Source organism: Schistocerca cancellata, chromosome 1, assembly GCF_023864275.1.
Source record: "Schistocerca cancellata isolate TAMUIC-IGC-003103 chromosome 1, iqSchCanc2.1, whole genome shotgun sequence".
Classification (NCBI taxonomy): Eukaryota; Metazoa; Arthropoda; class Insecta; order Orthoptera; family Acrididae; genus Schistocerca; species Schistocerca cancellata.
Window position 1 is genome coordinate 30,400,240 of NC_064626.1, and position 26,608 is coordinate 30,426,847.

A 26,608-nucleotide genomic window follows, 5' to 3' on the forward strand; every position below is an offset into this window, starting at 1 on the left:
TTTATACCGACGCAATCTCTGTGTTAATTCGTCATTGTGAGGGATCGACGGAAGCAATAAAGAAGGAATAGTGCATCCGAAAAGAGATACTCGCCTCCCAATAGAAGGTCCTTTCGTTGCCATAGAAACGTTCCTCGATTTATAAACAGAAGGCATAGAACCCATAGTATTTCATAGCGACGCAATTTCTGTGTTAATTCGTCATTGCGAGGTACCGACGGATGCAACAAAGAAGGAATAGTGCATCCGAAAAGAGATACTCGCCTCCCAATATAAGATCTTGTCGTTGCCATAGAACCGTTCCTCGATTTAGAAAGACAAGGCATAGAACCTATAGTATATAATTGAGACGCAATTTCTGTGTTAATTGGTTATGTGAGGGCACGACGGGTGCAATAAAGAAGGAATAGTGCATCCGAAAAGAGATACTCGCCCCCTCATAGAAGATCCTGTCATTGCAATAGAAACGTACGTCATTTTAGAAAGAGAAAGCATAGAACCTATAGTATTTCATGGCGACGTTCTTTCTGTGCTAATTCGTCATTGTGAGGGATCGACGGATGCAATAAAGAAGGAATAGTTCATCCGAAAAGAGATACTCGCCTCCCAATATAAGATCCTGCCGTTGCCATAGAAACGTTACTCGATTTAGAACGAGAAGGCATGGAACCTATTGTATTTCATAGCGACGCAATTTCTGTGTTAATATGTCATTGTGAGGGATCAACGAATGCAATAAAGAAGGAATAGTTCATCCGAAAAGAGATACTTGCCCCCCAACAGAAGATCTTGCCGTTGCCATTGAAACGTTCCTCGATTTAGAAAGAGAATGTATACAACCTATAGTATTTCATAGCGACGCAATTTCTGAGTTAATTCGTCATTGTGAGGGATCTACGGATGCAATAAAGAAGGAAAAGTGCATCCGAAAAGAGATACTCGCCTCCCAATATAAGATCTTGTCGCTGCCATAGAAACGTTCCTGATTTAGAAAGAGAAGGAATACAAACATTAGTATTTCATAGCGACGCAATTTGTTTGTTAATTCTTTATGGTGAGGGATCGACGGATGCAATAAAGAAGGAATACTTCATCCGAAGAGAGATACTCGCCTCCCAATAGAAGATCCTGTCGTTTCCATAGAAACGTTCCTCGATTTAGAAAGAGAAGGCATGGAGCCAATAGTATATCATAGCGACGCAATTTCTGTGTTAAATGGTCATTGTGAGGGATCGACGGATGCAATAAAGAAGAAATAGTGTATCCGAAAAGAGATACTCGCCTCCCAATATAAGGTCCTGTCGTTGCCATAGAAACGTTCCTCGATTTCGAAAGAGAAGGCATTGAACCTATAGTATTTCATAGCGACGCAATTTCTGTGTTAATTCGCCATTGTGAGGGGTCGACGGATGCAATAAAAAAGAAATTGTGCATCCGAAAAGAGATACTCGCCTCTCAATAGAAGATCCTGTCGTTGCCATAGAAACGCTCCTCGATTTAGAAAGAGAAGGCATAGAGGCTATAGAATTTCATAGCGACCGAATTTCTGTGTTAATTCGTCATTGTGAGGGATCGACGGATGCAATAAAGAAGGATTAGTGCATCCGAAAAGAGGTACTCGCCTCCCAATAGAAGATCCTGTCGTTGCCATATAAACGTTTCTCGATTTAGTAAGGGAAGGCATAGAACCTATAGTATTTCATAGCGACGCAATTTCTGTGTTATTTCGTCATTGAGAGGGATCGACGGATGCAATAAAGAAGGAATAGTGCATCTGAAAAGAGATACTCGCCTCCCAATAGAAGATCCTGTCGTTGCCATAGAAACGTTCCTCAATTTAGAAACAGAAGGCATAGATCCTATAGTATTTCATAGCGACGCAATTTCTGTGTTAATTCGTCATTGTGAGGTATCGACGGATGCAATAAAGAAGGAATAGTGCATCCGAAAAGAGATACTCGCCTCCCAATATAATTTCCTGTCGTTGCCATAGAAACATATCTCGATTTAGAAAGAGAAGGCATAAAACCTATCGGAATTTATAGCGACGCAATCTCTGTGTTAATTCGTCATTGTGAGGGATCGACGGAAGCAATAAAGAAGGAATAGTGCATCCGAAAAGAGATACTCGCCTCCCAATAGAAGGTCCTTTCGTTGCCATAGAAACGTTCCTCGATTTAGAAAAAGAAAGCATAGAACCTATAGTATTTCATAGCGACGCAATTTCTGTGTTAATTAGTCATTGCGAGGTACCGACGGATGCAATAAAGAAGGAATAGTGCATCCGAAAAGAGATACTCGCCTCCCAATATAAGATCTTGTCGTTGCCATAGAAACGTTCCTCGATTTAGAAAGACAAGGCATAGAACCTATAGTATATAATTGCGACGCAATCTCTGTGTTAATTCGTTATGTGAGGGCACGACGGGTGCAATAAAGAAGGAATAGTGCATCCAAAAAGAGATGCTCGCCTCCCAATAGAAGATCCTGTCGTTGCCATTGAAACGTTCCTCGATTAGAAAGAGAATGCATAAAACCTATAGTATTTCATAGCGACGCAATTTCTGTGTTAATTCGTCATTGTGAGGGATCGACAGATGCAATAAAGAAGGAATGGTGCATCCGAAAACTGATACTCGCCTCCCAATATAAGATCCTGTCGTTGCCATAGAAACGTTACTCGATTTAGAACGAGAAGGCATGGAACCTATTGTATTTCATAGCGACGCAATTTCTGTGTTAATTTGTCATTGTGAGGGATCAACGAATGCAATAAAGACGGAATAGTTTATCCGAAAAGAGATACTCGCCCCCCAATAGAAGATCTTGCCGTTGCCATTGAACCGTTCCTCGATTTAGAAAGAGAATGTATACAACCTATAGTATTTCATAGCGACGCAATTTCTGAGTTAATTCCTCATTGTGAGGGATCTACGGATGCAATAAAGAAGGAAAAGTGCATCCGAAAAGAGATATTCGCCTCCCAATATAAGATTCTATCGTTGCAATAGAAACGTTCCTCGATTTACAAAAAGAAGCCATAGCACCCATAGTATTTTATAGCGATGCAATTTCTGTGTTAATTCGTCATTGTGAGGAATCGACGGATGCAATAAAGAAGGAATACTGCATCCGAAAAGTGATACTCGCCTCTTAATAGAAGATCCTGTCGCTGCCATAGAAACGTTCCTCGATTTAGAAAATGAAGGCATAGATCCTATACTATTTCATAGCGACGCAATTTCTGTGTTAATTCGTCGTTGTGAGGGATCGACAGATGCAATAAAGAAGGAATAGTGCATCCGAAAAGAGATACTCGCCTCCCAATAGAAGATCTTGTCGTTGCCATAGAAACGCTCCTCGATTTAGAAAGAGAAGGCATAGAGGCTATAGAATTTCATAGCGACCCAATTTCTGTGTTAATTCGTCATTGTGAGGGATCGACGGATGCAATAAAGAAGGAATAGTGCATCCGAAAAGAGGTACTCGCCTCCCAATGGAAGATCCTGTCGTTGCCATAGAAACGTTCCTCCATTTAGTAAGAGAAGGCATAGAACCTATAGTATTTCATAGCGACGCAATTTCTGTGTTATTTCGTCATTGAGAGGGATCGACGGATGCAATAAAGAAGGAATAGTGCATCCGAAAAGAGATACTCGCCTCCCAATGGAAGATCCTGTCGCTGCCATAGAAACGTTCCTGATTTAGAAAGAGAAGGAATACAAAAATTAGTATTTTATAGCGACGTAATTTGTTTGTTAATTCGTGATGGTGAGGGATCGACGGATGCAATAAAGAAGGATTACTTCATCAGAAGAGAGATTCTCGCTTCCCAATAGAAGATCCTGTCGTTTCCATAGAAACGTTCATCGATTTAGAAAGTGAAGGCATAGAGCCAATACTATTTCATAGCGACGCAATTTCTGTGTTAAATGGTCTTTGTGAGGGATCGACGGATGCAATAAAGAAGAAATAGTGCATCCGAAAAGAGATACTCGCCTCCCAATATAAGATCCTGTCGTTGCCATAGAAACATTCCTCGATTTCGAAAGAGAAGGCATTGAACCTATAGTATTTCATAGCGACGCAATTTCTGTGTTAATTCGCCATTGTGAGGGGTCGACGGATGCAATAAAAAAGAAATTGTGCATCCGAAAAGAGATACTCGCCTCCCAATAGAAGATCCTGTCGTTGCCATAGAAACGCTCCTCGATTTAGAAAGAGAAGGCATAGAGGCTATAGAATTTCATAGCGACCCAATTTCTGTGTTTATTTGTCATTGTGAGGGATCGACGGATGCAATAAAGAAGGAATAGTGCATCCGAAAAGAGGTACTCGCCTCCCAATAGAAGATCCTGTCGTTGCCATAGAAACGTTCCTCCATTTAGTAAGAGAAGGCATAGAACCTATAGTATTTCATAGCGACGCAATTTCTGTGTTATTTCGTCATTGAGAGGGATCGACGCATGCAATAAAGAAGGAATAGTGCATCCGAAAAGAGATACTCGCCTCCCAACAGAAGATCCTGTCGTTGCCATAGAAACGTTCCTCGATTATAAAAGAGAAGGCATAGAACCTATAGTATTTCTTAGCGACGCAATTTCTGTGTTAATTCGTTATTGTGAGGGATCGGCGGATGCAATAAAGAAGGAATAGTGCATCCGAAAAGAGATACTCGCCTCGTAATAGAAGATCCTGTCGTTGCCATAGATACGTTCCTCGATTTAGAAAAAGAAGGCATACAGCCCATATTATTTCAAAGCGACGCAAATTTTTGTGATAATTCGTCATTGTGAAAGATCGCCGGATGCAACAAAGAAGGAAAAGTGCATCCGAAAAGATATACTCGTCTCTTAATAGAAGAGCCAGTCGTTGCCCTACAAACGTTCCTCGATTTAGAAAGAGAAGTCTTAGAACCGATTGTCTTTCATAGCGACGCAAATTATTGCGTTAATTCATCATTGTGAGGGGTCGACGGATGCATTATAGAAGAAATAGTGCATCCGGAAAGTGATACTCGCCTCGCAATACAAGATCCTGTCGTTGCCATAGAAACGTTCCTTGATTTAGAAAGAGAAGGCATAGAACCTATGGTATTTCATAGCGACGCAATTTCTGTGTTAATTCGTCATTGTGAGGGATCGACGGATGCAATAAAGAAGGAATACTGCATCCGAAAAGTGATACTCGCCTCTTAATAGAAGATCCTGTCGCTGCCATAGAAACGTTCCTCGATTTAGAAAGTGAAGGCATAGATCCTATACTATTTCATAGCGACGCAATTTCTGTGTTAATTCGTCGTTGTGAGGGATCGACGGATGCAATAAAGAAGGAATAGTGCATCCGAAAAGAGATACTCGCCTCCAAATAGAAGATCCTGTCGTTGCCATAAAAACGTCCCTCGATTTAGAAAGAGAAGGCATAGAACCTATAGTACATCATAGCGACGCAATTTCTGTGTTAATTCGTCATTGTGGGGGATCTACGGATGCAATAGAGAAGGAACAGTGCATCCGAAAAGAAATACTCGCTTCCCAATACCAGATCCTGCCGATGCCATAGAATCGTACCTCGATTTAGAAAGAGATGGCATAGAACCTATTGTATTTTATAGCGACGCAATTTCTGTGTTAATTCGTCATTGTGAGGGATCGACGGATGCAATAAACAAGGAATAGTGCATCCGAAAAGAGATACTCGCCTCCCAATATAAGATCCTTTCGTCGCCACAGAAACGTTCCTCGATTAAGAAAGAGAGTGTATTGAACATATAGTATTCCATAGCGACGCAATTTCTTTGATAACTCGTCTTTTTGAGGGATCGACGGATGCCATAAAGAAGGAAACTGCATCCGAAAAGAGATACTCGCCTCCCAATAGAAGATCCTGTGCTTGCCATAGAAACGTAAATCGATTTAGAAAGAGAAGGCATGGAACCTACGATATTTCATACCGACACAATTTCGGTGTTAAGTTGAAATTGTGAGGTATCGGCGTATGCAATAAAGAAGGAATAGTGCATCCGAAAAGAGGTACTCGAATCCCAATAGAAGATCCTGTCGTTGCCATAGAAACGTTCCTCGATTATAAAAGAGAAGGCATAGAACCTATAGTGTTTCATAGCGACGCAATTTCTGTGTTAATGCGACTTTGTGAGGGATCGACGGATGCAATAAAGAAGGAATAGGGCATCCGAAAAGAGATACTCGCCTCCCAATATAAGATCCAGTCGTTGCCATAGAAACGTTCCTCGCTTTAGAAAGAGAAGGAATAGAACCTTTAGTATTTCATAGCGACGCAAATAATTGCGTTAATTCGTCATTGTGAGGGATCGAAGGATGCAATAGAGAAGGAATAGTGCATACGAAAAGAGATACTCGCCTCCCAATAGAAGATCAAGCCATTACCATTGAAACGTTCCTCGATTAGAAAGAGAAGGCATAGAACCTATAGTATTTTATAGCGACGCATTTACTGTGTTAATTCATCATTGTTTGGGACCGATGGATGCAATAAAGAAGTAATAGTGCATCCGGAAAGAGATACTCGAGTCCCAATAGGAGATCCTGTCGTTGCCATAGAAACGTTACTCGATTTAGAACGAGAAGGCATGGAACGTATTGTATTTCATAGCGACGCAATTTCTGTGTTAATTCGTCTTTATAAGGTATCAACGGATGCAATAAAGAATAAATAGGGCATCGGAAAAGAGATACTCGACTCCCAATATAAGTTCCTGTCATTGCCATAAGGACGTTCCTCGATTTAGAAAGAGAAGGCAAAGAATCTATAGTATTTCATAGTGACGCAATTTCTGTGTTAATTGGTCATTGTGAGGGATCGACGGATGCAATGAAGAAGGAATAATGCATCCGAAAAGAGATACTCGCCTCTTAATAGAAGATCATTTCGTTGCATAGGAACGTTTCTCGATTCAGAAAGAGAAGGCATAGAACCTATAGTATTTCAAAACGACGCAAATTTTTTGATAATTCGTCATTGTGAGGGATCGCCGGATGCTATAAAGAAGGAATAATGCATCCGAAAAGAGATACTCGCCTCTTAATAGAAGATGCTGTCTTGCCATAGAAACGTTCCTCGATTTAGAAAGAGAAGGCATAGAGCCTATAGTTTTTCAAAGCGACGCAAATTTTTGTGATAATTCGTCATTGTGATGGATCGCCGGATGCAATAAAGAAGGAGTAGTGCATCTGAAAAGAGATACTCGCCTCCCAATAGAAGATCCTGTCGTTGCCATAGAAACGGAACTCGATTTAGAAAGAGAAGTCATAGAACCTATAGTATTTCACAGCGACGCAATTTCTGTGTTAATTAGTCATTGTGAGGAATCGACGGATGCAATTAACAAGGAATAGTGCATCCAAAAAGAGATACTCGCCCCTCAATAGAAGATCCTGTCGTTGCCATAGAAACGTTCCTCGATTTAAAAAGAGAAGGCATGGAACCTGTAGTATTTCATAGCGACGAAATTTCTGTGTTAATTCATCACTGTGAGGGATCGACGGATGCAATTAAGAAGGAATGGTGCATCCAAAAAGAGTTACTCGCCTCCAAATATAAGATCCTATCGATGCCATAGTAACATTCCTCGATTTACAAAGAGGAGGCATAGCACCCATAGTATTTTATAGCGATGCAATTTCTGTGTTAATTCGTCATTGTGAGGGATCGACGGATGCAATAAAGAAGGAATACTGCATCCGAAAAGAGATACTCGCCTCCCAATAGAAGATCCTGACGCTGCTATAGAAACGTTCCTGATTTATAAAGAGAAGGCATATAAACATTAGTATTTCATAGCGACGCAATTTGTTTGTTAATTCGTGATGGTGAGGGATCGACGGATGGAAAAAAAAGGAATAGTGCATCTGAAAAGAGATACTCACCTCCCAATAGAAGATCCTCTCGTTTCCATAGAAACGTTCCTCGATTTAGAAAGAGAAGGCATAGAGCCAATAGTATTTCATAGCGACGCAATTTCTGTGTTAAATCGTCATTGTGAGGGATCGAAGGATGCAATAAAGAAGAAATAGTGCATCCGAAAAGAGATACTCGCCTCCCAATATAAGATCCAGTTGTTGCCTTAGAAACATTCCTCGATTTACAAAGAGAAGGCATAGCACCCATAGTATTTTATAGCGATGCAATTTCTGTGTTAATTCGTCATTGTGAGGGATCAACGGATGCATTAAAGAAGGAATAGTGCATCCGAAAAGAGATACTCGCCTCCCAATAGAAGATCCTGTCGCTGGTATAGAAACGTTCCTGATTTATAAAGGGAAGGCATATAAACATTAGTATTTCATAGCGACGCAATTCGTTTGTTAATTCGTGATGGAGAGGGATCGACAGATGGAAAAAAGAAGGAATAGTGCATCTGAAAAGAGATACTCGCCTCCCAATAGAAGATCCTGTCGTTTCCATAGAAATGTTCCTCGATTTAGAAAGAGAGGGCATAGAGCCAATAGTATTTCATAGCGACACAATTTCTGTGTTATATCGTCATTGTGTGGGATCGACGGATGCAATAAAGAAGAAATAGTGCATCCGAAAAGAGATACTCGCCTCCCAATATAAGATCCAGTCGTTGCCATAGAAACATTCCTCGATTTAGAAAGAGAAGGCATAGAACCTATAGTTCTTCATAGCGACGCAATTTCTGTGATAATTCGTCTTCTTGAGGGATGACGGATGCCATAAAGAAGAAAACTGCATCCGAAAAGAGATACTCGCCTCCCAATATAAGATCCTGTCGCTGCCATGGAAACGTTCCTCGATTTAGAAAGAGAAGGCATAGAACCTGTAGTATTTCGTAGCGACGAAATATCTGTGTTAATTCCTCATTGTGAGGGATCGAAGGATGCAATTAAGAAGGAATAGTGCATCCAAATAGAGATACTCGCCTCCAAATATAAGATCCTATCGATGCCATAGAAACATTCCTCGATTTACAAAGAGAAGGCATAGCACCCTTAGTATTTTATAGCGATGCAATTTCTGTGTTAATTCGTCATTGTGAGGGATCAACGGATGCAATAAAGAAGGAATAGTGCATCCGAAAAGAGATACTCGCCTCCCAATAGAAGATCCTGTCGCTGCTATAGAAACGTTCCTGATTTATAAAGAGAAGGCATATAAACATTAGTATTTCATAGCGACGCAATTTGTTTGTTAATTCGTGATGGAGAGGGATCGACGGATGGAAAAAATAAGGAATAGTGCATCCGAAAAGAGATACTCGCCTCCCAATAGAAGATCCTGTCGTTTCCATAGAAAAGTTCTTCGATTTAGAAAGAGAAGGCATAAAGATAATAGTATATCATAGCGACGCAATTTCTAAGTTAAATCGTCATTGTGAGGGATCGACGAATGCATTTAAGAAGAAATAGTGCATCCGAAAAGAGATACTCGCCTAACAATATAAGATCCAGTCGTTGCCATAGAAACGTTCCTCGATTAAGAAAGAGAAGGCATAGAACCTATAGTACATCATAGCGACGCAATTTCTATGTTAAATCGCCATTGTGAGGGATCGACGGATGCAATAAAGAAGGAATAGTTCATCCGAAAAGAGATACTCGCCTCCCAATAGAAGATCCTGCCGTTGCCATGGAAACGTTCATCGATTTAGAAAGAGAAAGTATAGAACCTATAGAGTTTCATAGCGACGTAATTTCTGTGTTAATGCGTCTTTGTGAGGGATCGACGGATGCAATAAAGAAGGAATAGGGCATCCGAAAAGAGATACTCGCCTCCCAATATAAGATCCTGTCGTTGCCATAGAAACGTTACTCGATTTAGGAAGAGAAGGTATAGAACCTATACTATTTCATAGCGAAACAAATAATTGCGTTAATTCGTCATTGTGATTGATCGACGGAAGCAATAAAGAAGGAATAGTGCATCCGAAAAGAGATACTCGCCTCCCAAAGGAAGAACCTGTCGTTGCCATAGAAACGTTACTCGATTTAGAACGAGAGGGCATGGAACCTATTGTATTTCATAGCGACGCAATTTCTGTGTTAATTCGTCTTTATAAGGTATCGACGGATGCAATAAAGAAGGAATAGGGCATCCGAAAAGAGATACTCGCCTCCCAATATAAGATCATGTCGTTGCCATAGAAACGTTCATGGATTTAGAAAGAGAAGGCATAGAACCACTAGTTTTTCGTAGCGACGCAATTTCGTGTGTTAATTCCTCATTTCGAGGTATCGACGGATGCAATAAAGAAGGAATAGTGCATCTGAAAAGAGATACACGCCTCCCAATAGAATATCCTGTCGTTGCCATAGAAACGTTCCTCGATTTAGAAAGAGAAGGTATGGAACCTATAGTATTTCATTGCGACGCAATTTCTTTGTTAATTCGTCATTGTGAGGGATCGACGGATGCAATTAAGAAGGAATAGTGCATCCGAAAAGAGATACTCGCCTCCCAATCTAAGATCCTGTCGTTCCCATAGAAACGTTCCACGATTTAGAAAGAGAAGGCGTAGAACGTACATTATTTCATAGCGACGCAATTTCTGTGTTAATTCGTCATTGTGAGGGATCGACGTATGCAATAAAGAAGGAATAGTGCATCTGAAAAGAGATACTCACCTCCCAGTAGAAGATTCTGTCGTTGGCATAGAAACGTCCCTCGATTTAGAAAGAGTAGGCATAGAACGCATAGTATATCATAGCGACGCAAATTCTATGTTAATTCGTTATTGTGAGGGAACGACGGATGCAATTAAGAAGGAATAGTGCGTTCGAAAAGAAATACTCGCCTCCCAATAGAAGAACCTCTCGTTGCCATAGAAACGTTCCTCGATTTAGAAAGAGAAGGTATAGAACCTATAGTATTTCATAGCGACGCAATTTCTGTGTTAATTCCTCATTGTGAGGGATCGACGGATGCAATAAAGAAGGAATAGTGCATCCGAAAAGAGATACTCGCCTGTTACTTGAAGATCATGTCTTTGACATAGAAACTTTCCTCGATATTGAAAAAAAAGGCCAAGAACCTATAGCATTTCATAGCGACCCAATTTTTTGTTAATTCGTCATTGTGAGGGATTGACGGATGCAATAAAGAAGGAATAGTACATCCGAAAAGAGGTACTCGCCTCCCAATAGAAGATGCTGTCGTGGAAATAGAAACGTTCCTCAATTTAGAAAGAGAAGGCATAGAACCTATAGTATTTCATAGCGACGCAATTTCTTTGTTAATTCGTCTTTATAAGTTATCGACGGATGCAATAAAGAAGGAATAGGGCATCCGAAAAGAGATACTCGCCTCCCAATATAAGTTCCTGTCGTTGCCATAGAAACGTTCCTCGATTTAGAAAGAGAAGGCAAAGAATCTAAAGTATTTCATAGCGACGCCATTTCTGTGTTAATTCGTCATTGAGAGGGATCGACGGATGCAATAAAGAAGGAATAGTGCATCCGAAAAGAGATACTCGCCTCCCAATCTAAGATCCTGTCGTTGCCATAGAAACGTTCCCCGATTTAGAAAGAGAAGGCGTAGAACCTACAGTATTTCATAGCGACGCAATTTCCTTGTTAATTCGTCAATGTGAGGGATCGACGGATGCAATAAAGAAGGAATAGTGCATCTGAAAAGAGATACTCACCTCCCAATAGATGATTCTATCGTTGCGATAGAAACGTTCCTCGATTTAGCAAGAGAAGGCGTAGAACCTATAATATTTCATAGCGACGCAATTTCTGTGTTAATTCGTCATTGTGAGGGATCGACGGATGCAATAAAGAAGGAATAGTGCATCCGAAAAGAGATACTACCCTCCCAATAGAAGATCCTGTCGTTGCCATAGAAACGTTCGTCATTTTAGAAAGAGAAGGCATAGGACGTATAGTATTTCATAGCGACGCTCTTTCTGGGCTATTTCGTCATTGTGAGGGATCAACGGATGCAATAAAGAAGGAATAGTGCATCCGAAAAGAGATACTCACCTCGCAATAGAAGATCCTGTCGTTGCCATAGAAACGTACCTCGATTTAGAAAGAGAGGCATAGAACCCATAGGATATCATAGCGACGCAATTTCTATGTTAATTCGTCATTGTGAGGGAACGACGGATGCAATAAAGAAGGAATAGTGCATCCGAAATGAAATACTCGCCTCCCAATAGAAGATCCTCTCGTTGCCATTGAAACGTTCCTCGATTAGAAAGAGAAGGCGTAGAACCTATAGTATTTCATAGCGACGCAATTTCTGTGTTAATTCGTCATTGTGAGGGATCGACGGATGCGATAAAGAAGGAATAGTGCATCCGAAAAGAGATACTCCCCTCCCAATAGAAGATCCTGTCGTTGCCATAGAAACGTTCGTCATTTTAGAAAGAGAAGGCATAGGACGTATAGTATTTCATAGCGACGCTCTTTCTGGGTTAATTCGTCATTGTGAGGGAGCAACGGATGCAATAAAGAAGGAATAGTGCATATAAAATAAATAAAATAAATAAAAATATTGTTTAAAATATTAATTATTCTATCTGTATGATGGTGATATTAATTGTAATTGATATTTGCTTATCTGGAACGTGGACGTTTAATTATTCGGTATCAGACGCTTGACAATGGCTTTTTCGTAAAGGCAATGTTACTCGTAGTTGACCGTGAAATAAAACTGAAATAATCGGACTTCGTAAATAAATCGTTTTCAAAGACTGCTGCGGTAGGTGCGGACTCAAATCTAAATCTCAATATTCGAATAATTTGCCAGCCATGTCAATACGTCGTACAGAGGTGACTGTCTACTAAACATAAAAAAGTTACACAGTTAGTTAAATCAGAGATATTCAATGAATAAGCCTACAGTTCATAATCCTACTTACTTTTATAAATATAAATTCTTTACAGAATCGAGTGCCTAGTGTGGTTGCAACTCGCAGTATTCATCTATAACATGAAATATGGCGGTGTGCCAGACAGTAAAATAAAATACGTGCTTCTCACACCACTTCAACCAGAGCTCTTCCTTTTCTTAATTAAACATAAGAGTAACGTAATGGTGCTTTTGTTTTATCAGCGACACAGTGCTGCAGTTGTGTGCCATAGGCTTTATTTATTTGTCACTGATTATTTATTTAATTAGTATTTCGCGTTTCCGCGGAAACTCACGCTCGGCATGCAAATGTGCCTTTATATTGCCCCCTGAATTGCGAGGCGAAAGGACACACCTGCAGGTGAGCAATTCACCTAAAGGCACTAGAAAATCTAAGTTATCTACAACTATTTACATGACTTACATTATACACATTATACACATTATATACAAAATTTGAATGACGCGGGTGCGCCGTAAAAGTTCTTATGTTGGCAGATAGAGTGCGCACATGCGCAGAAGCGTCTGTGTGACTCCGAGACTGCTGTTATATCGTACAGTTAGATCACGCGGCACAGTATTGCAGTTCATATTGTTCGTGTGCACGCGTTTCTCAGTCGTTGTACAAAGAAAATATTCAACCAAGATTACATATGAAGACTACATTCTATGACAGGTAACTTAGTTTTAAATTTACAATATTTGTTATAACACAATACAACTTAGATTGTTGAATGTTCTTAGTTACATAGTATTGTTTTGAAATACTTCAAAGAAAAATGTCCATATGTTTCAGGTGCGTTGACCTATACACATCGTGTCGTTATTACAGTTCATATTCATCCGCTGCACAATAATTTTTTACAGGTTAGTATCGTCGTGGTAAAGTTTTTTGATCACAGTAACATCGTTGTATAACAACGTGATTAATACATAAGCGTGTCCATTTCCCATTTCCATTATAGTCGTAGTGATGCAGATCGTTGTGACTAAAAGCATTGCTTATTACAGATCAGACGTGACCCGTCGAGTAATTGGTCCACGTGCAGTTCGTTTTTTACATTCCGTGGAAGCTTGGTTGCAGAACCTCGGACGGCACATAGCTGGCGTCGATCCTTGGACAGTCCAGGTAAGAGTGTCCGTCACATTTCGAGAACATTTCATTCCCTGAAGTTCCAACCAAAATTCTTCCACCCGTCGTGTTGATTTCTGGACAGGCACTTTGTGTCCATTTAATCCAGTTAACATCTGAAGTTAGGTACAGTAGTAATGTCACTAGACGATGCACGAATTATGCACTTCACATTTTCAGTTTTTTGCTGAATATAGCTCACCTAAATGTTCGTACTTATTAATCAAAAAAATTGTTCATCGCGTTTACATAGGTACGATGCATAATAAATGGCATTAACCGTTTCTTTCACATAGGTTTCTGCGTAGTTGCAGAGTTAGTAATGTTCGTTAATGTCCGTGAACAGAGGTTCACTATGCAATGTCTTTTTGGCACTCGTTTTGTTCAAATTTTTTTTTATAGTAACAGTTACATGATACATCAGTTAAAAAAATAAGTAATTATACATACACACGTCACATATTTTCTTAGCATAAACATAATACAGTTGCACATAAACATGTTTGCATCATCATTACATAGCTATAGGTTATTACATTGTGTCACGTTTGATTACATGAATTGTCGGTATTTACATCCTCTTTAGCGGTTTTGCTGGGATATTATCGATGTTTTTTGTGATGTCATCTGAAATTAAGATAGGTTAGACACAACATTCATTATATCAGCAGGCAAGACCAGGCGTTTTCGCTACTCAATAAATATTCAAAATAGCAAGAGAGAGAAAATGTTCGATTCCTCGCGTTTTGTGCGTGTGTGTAGAGTGTCTGTGTGGCCTTGACTACTGGTAGATGCTTTTCGTGTTGAGAGATGTGCGTCTAATCTATTTCTCAAAGTAAAAGATCGCTTCACAGATGACGTCTGTCGGTTCGTCAGGTGTCATACCAAGTCAGTGGTACCTACAGTCACAAATGTTCCGTGAAAAATTAATATATCTTTCACTGCTACGTCATCATAAATTTTACTTTAATATTCAGTCTTCTCGGTGGTGCCGTGGCGTTGAAAGAAGAGTTCTTCTGCCTTCAACTGCGACTCTGGAACCGCTGAAATGAAAATTTCTACACTACTTATTATCTGTGTTGTAACAACAGAGTTTTTCGAGATGCTTAGCAATATTTTGATGGGTATGACTTTGACATTATTCAGCATTTTGTTAGTTCTACGATGTTGTAACAGATACGCACCGGGATGCGGTATGTTAACAATTATATAAGGTCCTTCATATAGCAGACGCCACTTAGCGTTGCGTCGTTTGAGTGCTACAGATTTATGATGAGTACGAAGTAGTACAAGCATTCCTACCTCGAATTTTTGTTTTCTTTTTATTATGTTTCTGTGATGTTTGTTTCGTATTTGTGCATGATGTGTCAATGTAGTCAATACTTCTTTTATTTTCTGTTCAGGTGTGATTTCCTTGTCTGACAACATAGGTAATGGTTCTATCCACTGATCGTTCTGTTTGCAATTGAACATGATCTCGTTAGGTGTGTAATTTGTATTGTAAATATTTAAGTTATTGTGTACGTCTTCGAAAAGACTCAGGTAGGACACCCAATTAGTATGTTTTGATGAAATATAGGTCCTCATGAATCGGTTTATTTCTCGGAAAAGTCTCTCAGTCGCGTTACATTGTGGACTAAACCTCGAAATAAATATACTTTTAATGTTATTGTCCTTCAAGAAATTTCTCCATTTGTACCCAGAGTAGTATGCTGCATTATCTGACAGAATTGCTTTAGGTTTTCCCACGTGCGTCAGGTAATCACTTGAGAATCTTCGTATTATAGCACTTGCAGTGGCGGATTTTAAAGCATAAAGTTTGACATGTTTAGAAAATATATCGTAAAAAGCTAAGATATATTTGACGCCTCCAGAGCTTGCTGGATGCGGTCCACTGATGTCAGTACACAGAATTTCCAGGGGTTTACTAGGTAAAATAGAATGTAAATCTGTTTTTGTGGATAAATTCTGAGGTTTTGATTTTTGACATATGACACATGTTTTCAGTTCCCTGTAAATTTTTCTTCTCATATTGCTAAAATAACAGTATGTGCTGAGCTTTGCCAAACACTTTTTCGTCCCATAATGACCCCAAACTAAGTGTGTGTGCCAAATTAGATTACGTTCAGACTCTTTGGGAATGCATACACACCAGTTAGTAGCATTTGGATGTCGTCGATAAAATAGCACATCATTGTGTAACTTGTAATACTTAGTCAAAGGATGATTGTGTTTTTCTACCAGTAATGTTATTATCTTATACCAGTGAGGATCAGATTTTTGTAATTCAGCCATGTTTCTGCACATATCAATATAATATTGGTGATACTGCTTGTCTTGCATTAAGATAATCCTGTAGTCATTTATATTTTCTAAGTCACTGTTGGTATCATTCATACCTTGTGGAAGTCTAGACAAAGTGTCTGCAATGGTGTTGTCCTTACCTTTTATGTACTTAATTTCAAAAGAGTAGTTCTGAAGTGTAACTGCCCATCGTGATAGTCTAGGATGTACAAGTTTACAAGTTAACAAAAATGTCAGGGCCTGGTGATCGGTGTAAATTACTGTATGTTTTCCAAATAAATAATAATTGAATTTCTTGAATGCCCATACTATGGAAAGTGTTTCTAACTCAGTAGTGGAGTATGTACGCTCACATTCAGTTAAAGTACGACTTGCAAACCCAATAATTCTTATCTGTTCCTTTTCTTTATTCTTTACAACTTGAAATAAGCAACATCCCAAGCCAGTACGTGAAGCGTCACAAGTCATACAAAAATCTAAATTGAAATCTGGATGCTCAATAAGTTTGCACCCACTAAAGCATGTTTAATAGTATTAAAGTCATTCTGGCACTGTTCCGACCAGATCCAAACTTGATTCTTTCTAAGTAGATTTAGCAGATGTTTACTGTTCAAAAGTGGTTGTGGTAAAAAACGTCTGAAAAATGAACATAGCCCAAGGAATGATTTTAACTGCTTTTTAGTTCGAGGGCTAGGAAAGTTTCTGATAGCATCTAATTTACTGGGATCAGGACGTATGCCCTGTGAATTAATGATAAGTCCTAAATATTTTATCTCACTGCAACCAAATTTTGATTTTCTTAGGTTGGCTGTGACTCCAGCTTGTGCAATTTTTTTTAAATTCTTTGAAGTGTGTCAACGTGTTCCTTCCAAGACTGTGTAGCTATCAGTATATCATCTACATAGTGTGTGACTGTCTCAACTAAATCGTCGCCAAGCACGGTATCCAGGGCTGTAATGAATACCCCAGAGCTGACATTCAGTCCAAAGGGTAGAACACAAAACTGATAGGTTCGCCCCCCGAACATAAATGCAGTATATTTCCGTGAATCAGGAGTGATACCCACCTGCCAAAACGAATTAGCGAGATCTATTGTGGAAAAATATTTTGCATCTAGAAATTTCTGTAATTGCTCTTCTAAATTTTCGGGTTTTGTGTGAACCGGTAAAATTATTTCATTAATTGCTCGTGCGTCTAACACTAACCTAATGCTTCCATTTGATATTTTGACAACAAGTAGAGGACTACAATATGGTGAGGTGGATGGTTCAATGACCTTCCAGTCTAACATTTGTTTTAATTCTTGCCACACAGCAGGTCGTTGAGATAACGGTACGTTATATGTCTTATGGTAGAAGATCTTGTGAGGCTTAACTTCAATCTTGTACACAAACGTGTTGATAACACCTAATCGTTTGGTAAAAACTTGTAAATATTTGGATAACACTTCCTGTAGTTTTATACGTTCATGTACACTGAGAGCTGTAGCTTCACTTATCTTATGATCAAGCAATGTTTTCAAGTCCATTAGCTCTGTGTCAGATGAGTGTGTGCATGTCTTGAATGTCTTTGTCAAGTACTAACTGAACCTTGTACCCTGTACAGTGTTTGTCATGTTTTAGAGTTCTCCTGTCCAAATCAATAATAATTACCCTGCTTTTATAATTTAAATTACATTTACCTTTGGAGAAGTCTATAATGCAGTCCTTCTCGCTCATAATATCTATTCCTAATATGCAATTTGTCACAAGGTTTTGTACAACCAGGAATGGCCATTGTACGGTTCCATTACCTATTTTAATGTTTACAAAAACTTGCTTTGTAACCCTACATAACTTATTACCTAGTGCAGTAGTTATTTTACAGTTTTGGGCAGGAAACTCAGGCACAGGTTCCAATTCACACATCTTTTTATAGAAATTAAAAGACAAAACGCTCACAGCTGCACCTGTATCTAGGATAATAGTAGTTGGAATCCCACCTACTGCACCAGTGGTAGATGCTAAAACAATTTCATTTGTGTTTGAACGACATTGTGTACTGTCTTGTAAAAGTTCATCTGATATATTGTTATTGTAGTTGTATCTTATAAATAAAACAGGTAATTTTTGTTTAGAATTATTCGGCATATCATTATTCTGTTGTTCAAGTGTGGTGTCAAATAACTGATTAACATTGAAGTCGCCCCCCAAGAATTCTTCAGCCACGACCTGGGGCATAGAAGTGACTGTTTCTAGTTTGTTGGATTAGCATTTGTACTAGGTACTGACACAGATTGAGGTTGTGCATCAGGTGTCATTTCTATTATATTCACATTCGGATATTGCCTATTATGATCTCCAAACTTTTGCGGTTGTTGTTGCTGTTGCGCATTATAACTTACCTGTCGGTCGTAAGGTATGCTCCAATTTTGTCCTGGTGGCTGCTGTGGTAAAGCAGAGTTTGAATGAAAGTACTGATCGTTACGAGTCCAACCTTGATGCTGTCTTGGCTCGTAGTTATTATTATTTCTATTTCTGTTTGTGTTTTTGTTGTTGCCTTTGTATCCGTTGTTACCGTTGTAGTTATTACCGCGGTGCCTTTTGTATGGATTGCCGCATGAAGTGTTATTACTGTTGTAACTATTGTTTGTATTGGAATACGCGTGTTGATTTTGATTTTCGTATTGAGACGGCATGTGAGTTTGCTGTTTTTGCTGTACCGCGTATCCAACTGTGGGCGCGCCAGAATTGAGTTGGCAAGCCTGCATGTTTTGCATACCACTAGTGTAAACATTGTGGCTGCTGTTTTGCCGCGCGAAGCGCTGATCTTCAAGTAACATGTCAACCGAATCTAAGGCTGTTAAAAAATAATCTGAATCGTCATCCGGGATATGTAGGAGTTTTTCTTTAATGTTGAAAGGCAATTTGGCCTTCAACGCACGGAGTATATCACGCGTTGCGACTGGTTCGTCTAAAAAGTGTCCCATGTTCAAGTATTTTTCAAAATATCTGCGTAAGTTGCCATTTTTACTGTTAAAAATTTCAGGTTCTAAAATTTGTCTTCTGAGTCGCTCCTGGACGGATTGCGACCAGAATTTGTTCAGAAAAGCACGCTCAAACTCACTGTACGTGGTACATACGTCACCTTGACTGTATGCCCAGACAGCTGCATCGCCTTGGATGTAACCGACAATATATGAAATCTTTTTCCGGTCACTCCAAGTGCGTGGAAATGCGTTACTAAAAGATTTAAGAAAAATCACCGGATGAATGGTTCGTTTTTCTGGGATAAAAATCTGAAATTGCCTGTGTTTCATTAAGCTTTCTTCTTCCTTCGTATTGTGATATGGATTTATTCCACTGTAATTACTGGTATGTTCAGCTGCCGAGTAATTACGATAATGTTGCTGTGGTTTACCATGATAATAGCTTGTGTTTGTGTTTGCACATCGTGGTATGTGTTGTAGTCGTGGTGTGTTTTGTTCTTGTGTGTTTGTCGTGTGCGGTATGTGTGTGTCATACTCGAATGTATATTGGTTCCTGAACTGTGCATTTTGACTGATATTTTCGTTACATTCAGACTGTGGTCGATCGGTGAATTGTCTCATGGGTGCAGTGACGGATTGTACTGCGTCACTGATCAGCTGTTTGTTATTAGTAATGTATTGCGCTACGGAGTCGTGCACAGTTGTTGGTAAATTTTCACGTAAGCATGTATCAAAATGTTTGTCTTTGTTCACTACCCAATCATGAAATTCTTTATTAATATTTTGAAAATGAGCTGTGGCATCAGATTGTAAGATGTCAGTCAGGTGTTGTTCAACATTGTCTAATTTATTCTGTACGTCAGTAATTCGTTTTTCAAGGTTGTCATGTACTGAAGGATATGTTTGAATTTGTTCAATAAGATCTTCACACGTGACATTAAGGTTTTTTACTTGTGTCTGTAAAAGTGCTACGTCAGTTGTAGTCTTTTCTTGTCTCGTATTAAGCTGGGAAAATTTAGTACTGAGTTCAGTCATCTGTTTGGCGTCTATAAGTTCCACACTTTTACATAAAGTGTCATTACCTGTCTTGAGTGCTATGAGGTCAGATTTAATTGCGTCATTTTGTGTCTTTAAATGTTCATTTTGTGTCTTTAAGGTTGCCATGTTTTCCGCGTTCTGTTTCATTAGCATTTGTAACATGTTTGCAATGTTTACTGTTTGCAAGGTCTGTGCCCCCGTCGCGTCATTAGACGTGACGTCATGCATTAACATGGGCTCTGACTGAGACTTTGAAATTTTTGTAGTGGACGGCCTATTGCCAAAATTTCCGTCAACACTTGCGTCAATGTTTGATAAATCGTCACTACCGGTTGCTGTCGTAAAGTCATTTTCTAACATTTGTCTCTCGTCCGAGTCGGATTGCGTCTGAATAGTACGTCTTTGCTGTTCCATTTTTGCGTATTGATTTCTAGTTATTACCATGCCACACGTGATATATGTTTCAAGAAAATATTTGACACTGATTTTAAAATAAAATGCAGTTGAGTATGAATCGCTCGTAGCAACAATGGCTGTCTGTTAATTTAAAAATATAAACTGAATTTGAGATTATTGGTAATGGCTGCTGTCCATGTTACTACGTATCGTACAGAAGTCGGCCATATTGTACACTCGTGTATTGGTATTGTTGCATACGTTATTATTTAAGGAAATGTACTGAGAATGAAATTTATCACTGAAAACTGTTATGCACGAAAGAAACACTACAGAATCTACTGAAAAGCTAATACACTGAATTATACGTCTGGTCAAACCTGTCAATGCAAAGATGCTGCGTCTTACCTTATTTTGCTGGAAGTTTCATTTTCTTTAGATTTTTTGTTATCTCTCATACATTGACGTCCAGGTCCAGAAAGTTGATTTTTTACATGAAACAAAGAGAACAATGTAACAAATGACAAAATAACAAGTCCGACACGCAGTCGCCAATATAAAATAAATAAAATAAATAAAAATATTGTTTAAAATATTAATTATTCTATCTGTATGATGGTGATTGTAATTGCAATTGATATTTGCTTATCTGGAACGTGGACGTTTAATTATTCGGTATCAGACGCTTGACAATGGCTTTTTCGTAAAGGCAATGTTAGTCGTAGTTGACCGTGAAATAAAACTGAAATAATCAGACTTCGTAAATAAATCGTTTCCAAAGACTGCTGCGGTAGGTGCGGACTCAAATCTAAATCTCAATATTAGAATAATTTGCCAGCCATGTCAATACGTCGTACAGAGGTGACTGTCTACTAAACATAAAGAAGTTACACAGTTAGTTAAATCAGATATATTCGATGAATAAGCCTACAGTTCATAATCCTACTTACTTTTATAAATATAAATTCTTTACAGAATCGAGTGCCTAGTGTGGTTGCAACTCGCAGTATTCATCTATAACATGAAATATGGCGGTGTGCCAGACTATAAAATAAAATACGTGCTTCTCGCACCACTTCAACCAGAGCTCTTCCTTTTCTTAATTAAACGTAAGAGTAACGTAATTGTGCTTTTGTTTTATCAGCGACACAGCGCTGCAGTTGTGTGCCATAGGCTTTATTTATTTGTCACTGATTATTTATTTAATTAGTATTTCGCGTTTCCGCGGAAACTCACGCTCGGCATGCATATGTGCCTTTATATGCATCCGAAATAAGATACTCGCCTCTTAACAGAAGATCATTTCGTTGCCATAGAAACGTTTCTCGATTTAGAAAGAGAAGGCATTGAACCTATAGTATTTCAAAGCGACGCAAATTTTTGTGATAATTTGTCATTGTGAGGGATCGCCGGATGCAATAAGGAAGGAATAGTGCATCCGAAACGAGATACTCGCCTCTTAACAGAAGATCCTGTCGTTGCCATAGAAACGTTCCTCGATTTAGAAAGAGGAGGCATAGAACCTATAGTATATCATAGCGAAGCAATTTCAGCGTTAATTCCTCATTTCGAAGTATCGACGGATGCAATAAAGAAAGAATAGTGCATCCGAAAAGAGATACTCGCCTCCCAATAGAAGATCCTGTCGTTGCCATAGAAACGTTCCTCGATTTAGAAAGGGAAGGCATAGAACATATGGTATTTCATAGCGACGCAATTTCTGTGTTAATTCGTCATTGTGAGGGACCGACGGTCGCAATAAAGAAGGAATAGTGCATCTGAAAGGAGATACTCGCCTCCCAATCTAAGATCCTGTCGTTGCCACAGAAACGTTCCTCGATTTAGAAAGAGAAGGCATAGAAGCTATTGAATTTCATAGCGACGCAATTTCTGTGTTAATTCATCATTGTGAGGGATCGACAGATGCAATAAAAAAGGAATAGTGCATCCGGGAAGAGATACACTCCTATCCATAGAAGATCTTGTCGATGCCTTAGTAACGTTCCTCGATTTAGAAAGAGAAGGCATAGAACCAATTGTATTTCATAGCGACGCAATTTCTGTGTTTATTCGTCATTGTGAGGGATCGACGGATGCAATAAAGAAGGAATTGTGCATCCGAAAAGAGATACTCGCCTCCCGATCTAACATCCTGTCGTTGCCATAGAAACGTTCCTCGATTTAGAAAGAGAAGGCATAGAACCTATAATATTTCATAGCGATGCAATTTCTGTATTGATTCGTCATTGTGAGGATCGACGGATGCAATAAAGAGGGAACAGTGCATCTGAAAAGAGATACTCGCATCCCAATAGAAGAACCTGCCGTTGCCAGAGAAACGTTTTTCGATTTAGAAAGAAAAGGCATAGAACCTAAAGCATTTCAAAGCGACGCAATTTCTGTGTTTAATCATCATTGTGAGGAATCGACGGATGCAATAAAGAAGCAACTGTGCATCCGAGAAGAGATATTCGCCTCCCAATAGAAGATCCTGTCGTTGCCATTGAAACGTTCCTCGATTTAGAAAGAGAAGGCATAGAACCTTTTGTATATCATAGCGATGCAATTTCCGTGTTAATTCTTCATTGTGAGGGGTCGACGGATGCAATAATGAAGAAATAGTGCATCCGAAGAGAGATGCTCGCCTCCCAATAGAAGATCCTGTCGTTGCCACAGAAACGTTTCTCGATTTAGAAAGAGAAGGCATAGAACATATTGTATTTCATAGCGACGCAATTTCTGTGTTAATTCGTCATTGTGTGGGATCGACGGATGCAATAAAGAAGGAATCTTGCATTGGAAAATAGATACCCGCCTCCCAATATAAGATCCTGTCTTTGCCATGGATACGTTCCTCGATTTAGAAAGAGAGGGCATAAAACCTATAATATTTCATAGCGACGCAATTTATGTGTTAATTCGTCCTTGTGAGGGATCGACGGATGCAATAAAGAAGGAATAGTGCATCCGAAAAGAGATACTCGCCTCGCAATAGAAGATCCTGTCGTTGCCATAGAAACGTACCTCGATTTAGAAAGAGAGGCATAGAACCTTTAGGATATCATTGCGACGCAATTTCTATGTTAATTCGCCATTGTGAGGGATCGACAGATGCAATAAAGAAGGAATACTGCATCCGGGAAGAGATACACTCCTATCCATAGAAGATCCTGTCGATGCCTTAGTAACGTTCCTCGATTTAGAAAGAGAAGGCATAGAACCTATCGTATTTCTTTGCGACGCAATTTCTGTGTTCATTCGTCATTGTGAGCGATCGACAGATGCAATAAAGAAGGAATAGTGCAACCGAAAAGAGATACTCACCTCCCAATATAAGATCCAGTCGTTGTCATAGAAACGTTCATAAATTTAGAAAGTGAAGGCATAGTACCCGTAGTATTTCATAGTAACGAAATTTCTGTGTAATTTCGTCATTGTGAGGGATCGACGGATGCAATGAAGAAGGAATAGTGCATCCGAAAAGAGATTCTCGCCTCCCAATATGAGGTCCTGTCGTTGCCATAGAAACGTTCCTCGATTTAGAAAGAGAAGGCATAGAATCTATACTATTTCACAGCGGCGCAATTTCTGTGTTAATTGCTCATTGTGACGGATCGACGGATGCAATAAAGAAGGAATAATGCATCCGAAAAGAGATACTCGCCTCTTATTAGAAGATCATATCGTTGCCATAAAACGTTTCTCGATTTAGAAAGAGAAGGCATAGAACCCATAGTATTTCAAAGCGATGCAAATTTTTTTGATAATTTGTCATTGTGAGGGAAAGCCGGATGCAATAAAGAAGGAATAGTGCATCCGAAAAGAGATACTCGCCTCTTAACAGAAGATCCTGTCGTTGCCATAGAAACGTTCCTCGATTTAGAAAGACAAGGCATAGAGCCAATAGTCTTTCAAAGCGACGCAAATATTTGGGATAATTCGTCATTGTGAGGGATCGCCGGATGCAATAAAGTCGGAATAGTGCATACGAAAAGAGATACTCGCCTCGTAATAGAAGATCCTGTCGTTGCCATAGAAACGTTACTCGATTTAGAAAGTAAGGCATAGAAAATATAGTATTTCATAACGACGCAAATTATTGCGTTAATTCGTCATTGTGAGGGATCGACGGATGCAATAAAGAAAGAATAGTGCATCCGAAAAGAGATACTCGCCTCGCAATAGAAGATCCTGTCGTTGCCATAGATACGTTCCTCGAATTAAAAAGAGAAGTCATAGAACCTATGGCTTTCAGTAGCGACGCAATTTCTGTTTTAATTCATCATTGTGAGGGATCGACAGATGCAATAAAGAAGGAATAGTGCATCCGGGAAGAGATAAACTCGTTTCCATAGAAGATGCTGTCGTTGCCTTAGAAACGTTCCTCGATTTAGAAAGAGCATGCATAAAACCTATAGTATTTCTTAGCGACGCAATTTCTGTGTTCATTCGTCATTGTGAGGGATCGACGGATACAACATAGAAGGAATAGTGCATCCGAAAAGAGATACTCGCCTCCCAACATAAGAACCTGTCGTTGCCATAGAAACGTTCCTCGATTTAGAAAGAGAAGGCATAGAACCTATAGTATATCATAGCGAAGCAATTTCAGTGTTAATTCCTCATTTCGAAGTATCGACGGATGCAATAAAGAAGGAATAGTGCATCCGAAAAGAGATACTCGCCTCCCAATAGAAGATCCTGTCGTTGCCATAGAAACGTTCCTCGATTTAGAAAGAGAAGGCATAGAACCTATTGAATTTCATAGCGACGCAATTTCTGTGTTAATTCGTCATTGAGAGGGATCGACGGAAGGAATAAAGAAGGAATAGTGCAGCTGAAAAGAGATACTCGCCTCCCAATAGAAGATCCTTTCGTTGCCATAGAAATGTCCCTCGATTTAGAAAGAGAAGGCATAGGACCTATAATATTTCATAGCGACGCAATTTCTGTATTGATTCGTCATTGTGAGGATCGACGGATGCAATAAAGAGGGAACAGTGCATCTGAAAAGAGATACTCGCATCCCAATAGAAGAACCTGCGGTTGCCAGAGAAACGTTCTTCGATTTAGAAAGAAAAGGCATAGAACCTAAAGTATTTCAAAGCGACGCAATTTCTGTGTTTAATCGTCATTGTGAGGAATCGAGGGATGCATTAAAGAAGGAACAGTGCGTCCGAGAAGAGATATTCGCCTGCCAATAGAAGATCCTGTCGTTGCCATAGAAACGTTCCTCGATTTAGAAAGAGAAGGCATAGAACCTATTGTATTTCATAGCGATGCAATTTCCGTGTTAATTCGTCATTGTGAGGGGTCGACGGAAGCTATAATGAAGAAATAGTGCATCCGAAGAAAGATGCTCGCCTCCCAATAGAAGATCCTGTCGTTGCCATAGAAACGTTCCTCGATTTAGAAAGAAAGGCATAGAACCTATAGTATGTCATAGCGACGCAATATCGGTATTAAATCGTCATTGTGAGGGATCGACGGACGCAATAAAGATGGAATAGTGCATCCGATAAGAGATACTTGCCTGCCAATAGAAGATCCTGTCGTTGCCATAGAAACGTTCCTCGATTTAGAAAGAAAGGCATAGAACCTATAGTATGTCATAGCGACGCAATATCGGTATTAAATCGTCATTGTGAGGGATCGACGGACGCAATAAAGATGGAACAGTGCATCCGAAAAGAGATACTTGCCTCGCAATAGAAGATCCCGTCGTTACCATAGAAATGTTCCTCGATTTAGAGAGAGAAGTCATAGAACCTATTGTATTTCATAAAAAAGCAATTTCTGTGTTAATTCCTCATTGTGAGGGATAGACGGATTAATTAAGAAGGAATAGTGCATCCAAAAAGAGATTCTCGCCTCCCAATATAAGATACTGTCGTTGCCATAGAAACGTTGCT